The sequence below is a fragment of the Eptatretus burgeri genome, chromosome 5, assembly GCF_056783735.1.
Source record: "Eptatretus burgeri isolate ZD-2024b chromosome 5, Ebu_testis_v1, whole genome shotgun sequence".
Lineage (NCBI taxonomy): Eukaryota > Metazoa > Chordata > Myxini > Myxiniformes > Myxinidae > Eptatretus > Eptatretus burgeri.
This window is the reverse complement of record NC_140965.1, coordinates 64,270,210-64,280,589: the sequence shown is the minus strand read 5'-3', so window position 1 is coordinate 64,280,589 and position 10,380 is coordinate 64,270,210. Positions and strand designations below refer to the sequence as shown.

Here is a 10,380-nt window from a genome sequence, read left to right as displayed (position 1 = left end):
GCGGGAGGAAGGGTAGGACAAGTGAACACGAGAGGGGATAAATCTGTGCATGAGGGAGAGCAAGTTTCTTTGAAAGAATTCCCAGGATGAGTTGATGTTGGAGAAAGTAGCGAGAGGAGACCAGTCTGGAAGTTTGATGGCTGCTCGGAGACCCTGCCAGTCGGCTTGAGTGAAACGCCAGACTCGACGGCGGTGAGGTGGTTCTCTGATATAATAGCCAGAGAGATGTCCACTTTGACAAGGACGTGGTCAGAAGAACCGATTGGAGCAGATTAAGAGCAGCAGATATTGTCAGGGAGATTTGTCAAAATCAGATCCAGAAGAGATGGAGTACCATTGGTTGAGATCCGGGTCGGGAAGTTGACCAATTCAGTCAGTCCCAATGAGTCGCAGAAAGCTTTTGCTGAGGTGCCATGACAGGTGAGAGAGGTACCCACACCTAGCCAACTGGCATGATGACAATGGAAGTCGTCACATAAGAGGAAGAGAGAGTTTGGATGAGAAGATAGAAGATGGTCCATGTTTTCGGATAGTGAGGTGTAGATGGAGTCATCACTGTTCGGTGGACAGTGCAGTACACATATAAACATGAGGTGGGAGTGGAGGGGAAGCCTTAGCCAGAGGTATTCCTGGGGGTGTGGGGAAGTGAGAGCAGTGCATGGAGAGTGAGGAATAAAGTCTTTGATGAAGAGAGCAACTCCTCCACCAGGACGAGGCTCAGGTCTGTCATACCGGAGGAGGGAGTAACCAGGGAGAGATACTTGGGAGTCAGGGATGTCTTGAGGGAGGAAAGTTTCTGTTATGCAGATTATGTCTGGTTTGTCAGTGGCCACCTGCATGGAAAGATCTGAAAGGTTTGAGCGAAGGCCCCGGATATTTGAGGTCCACACTTTCAATGAAGAAGTAGGGGAGGAGGCTTTGGTGCAGGGGGTGAGGGGAAAGGGGGAGGGTAGGACAAGGGATGAGGGGGGGAGGAAAGGAGGGTTGTTGAAAGAGTGTGGGAGATTGCAGAATAGCTAGGGGAGGGGGCCGAATTACGGGTAGAAAAGGCTCTGTGGTGCTGGGGGAGAAGGGGGACAAGAGAGGAGGACGAAGGCAGTTGAGGATTTGAGGAGGTGGAGTGAAGAGATGGAGGTGAGAGGGCAGTGGAAGGAGGCAGCTTTGTGGATGAGAGGGGGGCAACTTTGAGAAGGATGAGTGAGGGGATGAAAGGTGGGACAAAGGTGAGGGGGGAATTTTTGAGAGAGGTGAGAGGGAGGCTTGGAGGGAGAAGAGTGGGATGGTTGCTTTGAGAGTGAGAGTGAGGGGTGAGTTGGCACTGAAGTTGGAAAAAAAGAATGTTTGATGGAAAGCGAACATTCACACCAAACTGTGGTTTTTAAAAGTTTTAGGTCAGAGATGCGATTTAACAGAATTCTTGATGGATGCAATAAAGGCGAATTCAGAGAATGGAGAGAAGAAATGCTGTCACAGTTGGATTTTTTCGGCAAGGAATGAAGGAGAGGTCGAAATGAGAGCAGTCTGTTAAAATAGCAGAAGAGAAGTGCATTGTGAAACAGTAAAGAGTACCACATGTGTGAGAGAGGAAGATGAAGCATGAAAGATATAGTTTTTGTTTTTATTATTAATGTTTGAGAGAGTTTTCAACAGATTCGGTCATGGAAGTGTTGTAGAAAAAAAAATCGAGGAAGAAGAGGAGGAGAAGAAGAAGAGGAGGAAGAAGAGGCGATGAAGAAGAAACAGAATCGGGAGAAAGGTTGCGTTTTTTTTTTGTTTGTTTGTTTTTTATATTTAAAGCTAAGAAATAGAGAGATTAGTTGGGAGAAATGGGGGACGTTAGGAAAATGGGGAGAAGATAGAAATTGAAGGTAATGGGGAGAAAAAAACAAAACGATCGTACACTGAGGGGAACCGGTAGGTCTCAAGCATAGGCCTCAAACACCCGGTAAGACGACGACAAAAACTCACAAAATAGCACGATTTTTGAAACAAAACCGAACTAGGAACACACAGTAACATGTAGGTGAGAAAAATAAACAGTTAAAACGAGACAAATAACGACCGGAAACTTAACTTTGAGATCATCAGCAGAGATCCCCAAGGAGGCCTCTCGACGCTTCAAACCCGGAACCGGAAGTGAAGTGTTGTTTTTCCATTATTCCTATGTGTAAGATGTACATGATATGGAACTTGATTTGGAACTGATTTGATTAAAAATTATTGATGTGTTACATTCTGTTGTAATTCTTTTTTTTTACATTACAATAGTACAAGATATATATATATATATATATATATATATATATATATATATATATATATATATATATATATATATATATATATATATTTATATATTTATATAATTATATAATTTTTGGGGGGGGGGGGGGACTGATAAGGTTTGGCCTTGGATCCACAAGCAAGTAAATCTGGTCCTGCCCGTACGGTATGTTCACATGCATTCCACGATTTATCGCTTGCATTGAAGTAACAACTGCAGTGATACTTACACACACAGAGTTAATTAAAATCAAAATTAAAATCAAGTTTACCTCCCTGTCTGTTGTAGTAATCAACAATAGACCTTTTCTATAGGCTTTATTCTCACAAAACCCAAACGCATATCTACAACAACATAAATATACATCGAGTAAGAATAACAAAATACAACAACTAGTATACATAATACTGAAGGCAAATACCACATACGCATCACATAATAACGAAGTTAAACTCCATACTCTAATACCAATTACATTCCTCAGAGTACATTATTCCTAATATAGTATATAACATACCATTACTGTTCCAGCATGACTTTCCACGGAGTACGTGGTATACGTGTCAACACCAGCCATTGACCTTCATATACAGTGCTGCCACATCCGCCCAATTACCGTACGGCACTTCATTATCACAACACTGTCTTTGCCTGCCATGACATTCGCTGCCATTGACCATTGCCACTCCTACGCCACGGTAACTAAGGCACCGATCCCCATCGTAACCAGCACGTCATGTCACGTGACGTCATCGTCGTCCGGCCGCGCACCGGCCAACGAAGCAACGCGTCCTGTGATTGGTTGGTAAATAAATGGCCATAACTTGGGAACCACTTGTCCGATTAATATAAAACCTTGAAAAGGCACATCGACAGGGCCCCAGCAATATACCTGGCAAGTTTCAATTAGATCGGACCAGTGGTTGTCGAGAAACAGCAGACACACACACACACACACACACACACACACACACACACACACACACACACACACACACACACACACACACACACACACTGCTGGAATTATAGATAGACTAGTGCGTGCCCGTACGTGCGTGGCCGTAATGCAAAAAAAAAAAACTTTCAAACCACAACCCAGAAACAACAACCACACCGACCGTTCTTTCGCTCTCGCGTGCCCGTACGTGCATGGCCGTACGTGTGTGGCCGGACGTGCAAACCCAGAAAAAAAACTTTCAAACCGCGAGCCAGCAACAACCACACAGGGCCGTTCCTTCGCTCTCGCGTGCCCGTACGTGTAACCCCCCTCCCCCCAAAAAAACTTCCAAACAACCACACAGGCCGTTCCTTCGCTCTCGCGTGCCCATACGTGCAACCCCCCCTCCCCCCAAAAAAACTTCCAAACAACCACATAGGCCGTTCCTTCACTCTCGTAAACGACGACTGGAGTGGGGCATTGTGTATATCTATAAATGTGCATAAGAAATCGAAAGATTATTAGAATACACAAAGTCATCACTATCCGGAAGTGGTGCGTGCCCGTACGGAATGTTCACATGCATTCCACGAATTATCGCTTGCATTGAAGTAACAACTGCTGTGATACTTACACACATAGAGTTAATTAAAATCCAAATTAAAATCAAGTTTACCTCCCTGTGTTTACTTGCCGTGACATTTGCTGCTATTGACCATTGCCAATCCTACGCTACGGGAACCAAGGCACTGATCCCCATCGTAACCGGCACGTCACGTGACGTCATCGTGCCGTGCCGGATACTATGGTGTTTGTCATGTATCGATGGTGTTTTGAATGTAATGTCGAGATGGTGTTTAGAATGTAATGTATAGATGGTGTTTTGAATGTAATGTATCGATGGTGTTTTGAATGTAATGTCGAGATTGTGTTTAGAATGTAATGTATAGATGGTGTTTAGAATGTAATGTATAGATGGTGTTTTGAATGTAATGTATAGATGGTGTTTTGAATGTAATGTCGAGATTGTGTTTAGAATGTAATGTATAGATTGTGTTTAGAATGTAATGTATAGATGGTGTTTTGAATGTAATGTATCGATGGTGTTTTGAATGTAATGTATATATGGTGTTTTGAATGTAATGTCGAGATGGTGTTTAGAATGTAATGTCGAGATGGTGTTTTGAATGTAATATATCGATGGTGTTTTGAATGTAATGTATAGATGGTGTTTTGAATGTAATGTATAGATGGTGTTTTGAATGTAATGTATCGATGGTGTTTTGAATGTAATGTATCGATGGTGTTTTGAATGTAATGTATCGATGGTGTTTTGAATGTAATGTATCGATGGTGTTTTGAATGTAATGTATCGATGGTGTTTTGAATGTAATGTATCGATGGTGTTTTGAATGTAATGTATAGATGGTGTTTTGAATGTAATGTATCGATGGTGTTTTGAATGTAATGTCGAGATGGTGTTTTGAATGTAATGTATCGATGGTGTTTAGAATGTAATGTATCGATGGTGTTTAGAATGTAATGTATAGATGGTGTTTTGAATGTAATGTATCGATGGTGTTTGGAATGTAATGTATCGATGGTGTTTAGAATGTAATGTATCGATGGTGTTTAGAATGTAATGTGTCGATGGTGTTTAGAATGTAATGTATAGATGGTGTTTAGAATGTAATGTATCGATGGTGTTTAGAATGTAATGTATCGATGGTGTTTAGAATGTAATGTATCGATGGTGTTTAGAATGTAATGTATCGATGGTGTTTAGAATGTGATGTATCGATGGTGTTTAGAATGTAATGTATAGATGGTGTTTTGAATGTAATGTATCGATGGTGTTTGGAATGTAATGTATCGATGGTGTTTAGAATGTAATGTATCGATGGTGTTTAGAATGTAATGTGTCGATGGTGTTTAGAATGTAATGTATAGATGGTGTTTAGAATGCAATGTATCGATGGTGTTTTGAATGTAATGTATCGATGGTGTTTTGAATGTAATGTATCGATGGTGTTTTGAATGTAATGTATCGATGGTGTTTTGAATGTAATGTCGAGATGGTGTTTTGAATGTAATATATTGTTGCGGTTTTCGCGCCCGCCGGCGTGCGAACGGCCACGTAACTCGAATCGCGGCACGTCGCCCACCGGACGGACAATCCAGTCGTGACCCTCTCGGACTAACGCCGGGAACCAGTCACGGGTGGACCTTTCGGTCTCACCGCGATCGAGCCAATCAGCCCCCGCGTGGGATAGGGTTGCTCGCCAAATTCGAACTACCTAAGTACCCACGCGGAGGGTAGACCGGGCGATCGCACCTCGCCGCAGGTCGACTTCGGACACGGGCCACTTAAGCGACCCGTTCCGTACTATCAGAATAACCGAGCGGTGTTATCGTCGACCTCGACGGTTCGATTAATTATCGGGCGTATTCAGCCCACTACCAACCCTTTACGTGAAGCAAGATGGGGATTCAATGGAGGAAAAGACGAAGCGAAGCGGGAGAACAGTTCAACAATAAAGCACATTTATTCGCGACGAACGGGAAGCACACAAATACAATTCCACCAAATGCACACAAAAAAGAAAACACAATTCCATTTACACAAAAAGCAAACATAAAAGTGAAAACACAGTGCAGAGCTAATACCGACTACCGAGCACACGGCAACACTTATACAATTCTACTTCATAGACGGCGCCGACAACACATACCCAAAACCAAGGAAAAGAAATACCTCAAGAATGAGGCGGCCTGAGGCCGAGACCGGGTCGGGCCTACCCGTCTGGTGATGAGACGCGGAGCGGCGATGGCCCCGCAACCCGCGGGCCTCGTGGACAGTGCCTGGCAGGGGGTGGGAACGGGGCCCCCTTGGTCGCACTATCTCAGCGCGGGGGGAAACAGGAGGGGGTTGCTGATGCTCGGGGTATAGAGGATCTTTATTATCCCTGGTGTGCGTCTCCACCTCGGCCAGGTCGCGCTGCCGGCCTCCCTCGGGCGTGCAGCTCCTGGCACCGACGCGAGCACCCCCTCGTCCGACTCTCTTCAGCTTCTCCAGCCACTGCAGGCTTCGGGCTCCAGACTTCTTTCGTTCTCGTTTGCGACTCTCTCGTTCCGACTCCTCGTTCTCGTTCTGCTGACTCTCTTCTGACTGACGAACACCGTCCTTTTATCCCCCCGTAACTTCGCCTTTGACCCCCTCCCTTTGACCTTTCACCTCGCTCCCCATTGGCCCGAGAAAAAGTGGGCGTGAAGGCTTTTTGATCCACAAATTTGCATATATCGATCGTTCTGGAGGCGGGGCCAAATCGCCCCTCGCTCACCGATTGGACGGCAAAAAGTGGGCGTGTGTCGTTTTTGATCCGTTTTTGAAGCACAAAATCCGTGATTTTGTACACGCTGTTCGACGCGCGTTCTGCATGAGTCCAACACCGGTACCCACAGCGGGGCAAGAACGGTGGCGATGCTACGGTTGTGAGGTGTGCGTGATGGTCGTGGCGGTTGTGGTGAAGCGGTGGTTGTGGTCGGTGGTTGGTGTTGTGGTTGTGATCATGGCGGTTGGTCCAAAATAAAGATAGTAAAAGAAAAACGGCTATCCTGAAGAGTCGCAGCTCGCATAAATGACATGTATTCCCACTAGACAACGGGTTTGGGCCTAACTACACATGCACTTACCGAGATACCTCACCTAAGGGACCTGAATGGTGGTTTGCGAATCTGGTAACCACAACACTACCCCCTTCCCTTTTTACAGACTCGTCCCGAGTCGTCAAATTTTCGTGTGCCATCATGTGTAGTTTTCCCCTAGTACACTTTACCTACGGATCCCTGAGTGCGACATTCATGGTATTCGTGTCCCCAAAATAAATAACCTGAGGGCTGCGTAACTATCTAAACAAACTCACTCACACGGACGACTTAAATAAAATTGCCGGCGCTAAGACAAACATGCCGGGGGCGCACTCATATGTACAGTACATCTTACCTTAACTTACAAATCTTACACTAAACCAATGCCCAGGATCATTGAACTCTGCAAAAGAAAGCAGTTAGCAGGGAGCCAGGCTGCCCGCATGCAGTCTCTGGCTCAAACAATGCAGGTGACAGGGAACGTGGCTGGCTGCTCACACGCAGTCCAAGGCCTTCCCTTTTGAACTGAACTCAGTGAACCACAACGGTGCTTGGGCTGCACAACGCAGTCTCCGTGCCAGCTCAAGTGGCACACGCAATGAGCACAACGAATGGATGCATGAACGCAAACACGGTGCACGGGCCGCCACTGCAGGCCCGTGTTGTAGCTGCCAACAGGGCAGTTCTTGCAGCTTGCAAACTGTTGCCTTGCTCCTGGCGCACATGGAAATGAACAGGGGGGGCAAAGCAAAAATTGAACGGGGCTGGTGAACGTGGGCAGTGGGCATGGCATGGCAAAGGTGAGCAGGCAAACACAGCCCGCAGAAGAAGGCCGCTGCAGGCAAACATAGCGGGCAGATGAACTGGCCGGCACAGGCCTTGAAGCAAACACGGCCAGCCGATGAAGTTGGCCAGCCTTTGCCGTTCAATGGAGGTTGGTGGAGGGAGTGCGGTGGTGCTGGCCACTTGGAAGGCGGGCTCGGACCTACCTACCTGTCTCCCTCCCAACCTATCGCCTTTGCCTGTCACTGTACATACCCACTCCCTTAATTTGTCAAACCCCAATTTAGCCCCAACTTATTTTTTTTGTTGTTTTTATTTTTACTTCCCCACTATAAATCGTCCCCTAACCCCCTGTATCGTCCTTGTTCGGCTAACCTATCCTGTCACCTTGCCTACTCCCAACCCCTACGTTCCCTTCCCGGAGGGGAATAAGGGAGAGCTAACGTCCTGTGTCGAGGCCCAACGAAGCCTCAGAATGGCCTCCCCAGAGTTCGGCGATCTTAACACCAAGTGGGTCCAGCGGCCCACAACGACAGCGAGGGGATGGATGGTGCGGAGGGGTACATCTCCTAATCTACCCTAACCATTTAACTGTTAAACTACCCCGGGGCTTTCAACAAGCGCCTCTCGCTTAAACTATTGGTTCTAACAACCCAGATTCCCGTCGCCTGTGTTGGTGTCCTCACAATTTCGGGCCTCGCCCCCCCAATTTTCTCTCCGTGCCCTCACACGGTCTCCTGGCTGGGACACGTGGCTCCCTTTGGCAGGCACGACCCTCTGCCGAATCTCCCGCTATGGCACCCCCGGGCACTACACTGCCTCCGAGCCTACCAGCTCCCTAACACCGGGGAGTGCCCCCCATGGCACCTCCCCTGAAACGCACACGTGGCAGGCCGGCCTCCCGGGCCCCTTTCCGAGGGTCACCCGTGCCCACAACACTGCCCACGCGGCTAATGGCGCCCCGGGCCCCCGCACCAAGCAGGCGCACCCGTGCCCACTACTCTATCCCGGCCCCCCATGGGCCCATGGCCTACCGCGGCCGACTAGCCTGGTGCCCGGGGTACCCACTCAGCGATACTCACCTTTCGCAGCCACGCTCCCAAGCCCGTCAACAGGGCTCCTGCACCGCTCCAAATGGGTCTCGAGCCTACTTTCCCACCAACAACAAAACGACCTCCATTTTTCAATTTGACTAACCCAACTAACTCACTTTACTCTGTCCCCGGGGTCCCTTGGGCGGGAGTCACTCCTCCCCCCAATCACTCATCGCACCATGCATTCCCCATTCACTCCATACACACAGACCCGCTGGCCTCACTCACTCAACAAGTACTCACCTCACAACTCACCAACTCTTCAACACACTCACCGCTGAACTCTGCCATCCTTCTAACTACATCCCCTAACTAACTCGTGCTCCCACGTCATCCCTTAAACTACAGCACGTTCCTTTTAACACTACGTAGCTAAACTACGTCCCCTCTACACATTCAAAGGCTGTCACTGTCTCCTAACTCAAAAATTCATTTTATTTCCCAACCTAAAGCTCACTAAATCCCTCTACCTAATCCATTCCACGGACTCCATGAGGACTTACCCCTGCCCCCATGAAGTCGGTCTAGCTAAGCTAACCCTTCCCCCTAACTAGTTTCCATCCTGTGCCCAGGTAAGGGGGGTCTTTCACCCCTTGCCCAGGAATCCTGTACACCCGAAAGTGAGGCTTGCTTTTTTTTTTTTTTTCATGCGCAGCACCTGCGCGGCAACTCAGAGCTCGCGCGCTTTGCACCTGCCCGTGACGTCATGCAGCTGCACGTGTTCCTCGTCCCTCCTTGGACGGGACCATCCGGCAGAGATACCCCTCCTGCCGGATTCCAACCCCACGTGCAGCCATGACGTCACCGTGCGCATAAAAAAAACAAGCCCCACGTCTCGAGGGGTTCCCCACGCGAACACATGTGCTTTGCCCGTTGGAGCTTAACACACACGATCGCGTGGAGAACCCGTCCGGTCCAAATCCGTTTACCTGCCTAAACTTTGTCCGTCCGCGGGATCGGCAAATCCACCGCGTGCGTTTCCGGACCGGGACTTCACTCTCGCAAGCGAGCACGTGGTGGTCTCGTGCGTTGCACAGCACGGACCGCGTGCTCACTGCTGGGCGAACTCGGCACGGTCCTCGAAACAACTACAGCCGCTACTCGGCTTTCTTTCTTCTGTCGCCTTCGTCGTCGCCATTCAACCCACGCACACCTGCGTGTTACGACGCACACAGTCCACTCCATCACATTCACACCGGGAGATGCGGCTGCGTGCTCCCGCATGCCAACCGACATCTCCCTCACATACCGCTCTCTCACACACACGGTCTCCCTGGCACACAGCGACCTTGCACACGGCCGTTCACTCACGCGTGCCTCACTACTCACACAAACCATACTACTCACACGTGGTGCTCCATTCACTCGCGCGGGGGCACTCACCCGCGGTGCCTCACCCACACACGCGAGGGCACTCACCCGCGGTACCTCACTCATACACACGGCGACACTCAAACACGCGGTCTCTTCCACACACGGTGCCTCACCCACACACGCGGGGGCACTAACCCGCGGTGCCTCACTCACACTCCGTGCCTCATCCACACACGGTGTGCTGGGAAGCACGTACTCCGGCACCATCGCCACCACACCACTCACACGTGGTGCCTCATTCATACTGGCCGTTTCAT

At 48.7% G+C, this 10,380-nt stretch overlaps 1 protein-coding gene across 2 annotated transcripts in view; it reads left to right on the top strand.

The window, feature by feature from the left end:
* Positions 1-1,367: 1,367 nt before the first annotated feature.
* The window catches only part of LOC147026566 (uncharacterized), an 85,880-nt gene continuing 76,867 nt past the window's right edge, over positions 1,368-10,380 (top strand). For both annotated transcript variants that reach the window (XM_085882121.1, XM_085882119.1), the window contains exon 1: positions 1,368-1,756. The gene's annotated coding sequence lies outside the window, so the exon portion shown is untranslated. The remainder of the gene's footprint in view (positions 1,757-10,380) is intronic.